Genomic DNA, 477 nt, shown 5'->3' on the forward strand with positions numbered 1-477 from the left:
CCCTTCAATGTTCCATCCATTAACTGAAAACAGGCTAGACTAATCGATTCTTGGGATTTAAGAATCGATATCATTCTGTAAAAATGAGAATCGATTAAAATCGAGATATCAATACTTTTACCCAGCCCTAATTATAATTGTTATGTATATGACAGTCCCAGTCATAGTTATTAATATTCTGCATTGTTGTGTTTGTCCTGCCCCGCTGTGCGCTGAAGAGATAATCACCGTAGTACTACAATGAAGCGCTTTACTGCAGCGCAACTCAACCAAATGCATCTTATACGAAATAAATAATATATACACAATATATTATAAACCGGCTGAAATGTTTTGAAATCACTTGTACCCTACCTGATCTAAAAAAATCCAGTCTTACACTCTACCTGTGTCAATTTGAGTCTTTTCTCTTGTGAGATTTAAATCCCTGCTGCCAAGATGCTTCTCTGTCGGTCATGGATTATGGAAAGTGTAACT

At 36.3% G+C, this 477-nt stretch overlaps 1 protein-coding gene across 1 annotated transcript in view; it reads right to left on the bottom strand.

Moving 5' to 3' along the window:
• The window catches only part of arhgef49 (Rho guanine nucleotide exchange factor 49), a 30406-nt gene that overhangs the window by 7022 nt on the left and 22907 nt on the right, over nucleotides 1–477 (bottom strand). The gene's annotated exons all lie outside the window — the stretch shown is intronic.

The sequence above is a fragment of the Sinocyclocheilus anshuiensis genome, unplaced genomic scaffold, assembly GCF_001515605.1.
Source record: "Sinocyclocheilus anshuiensis isolate Anshui unplaced genomic scaffold, SAMN03320099.WGS_v1.1 scaffold277, whole genome shotgun sequence".
Lineage (NCBI taxonomy): Eukaryota > Metazoa > Chordata > Actinopteri > Cypriniformes > Cyprinidae > Sinocyclocheilus > Sinocyclocheilus anshuiensis.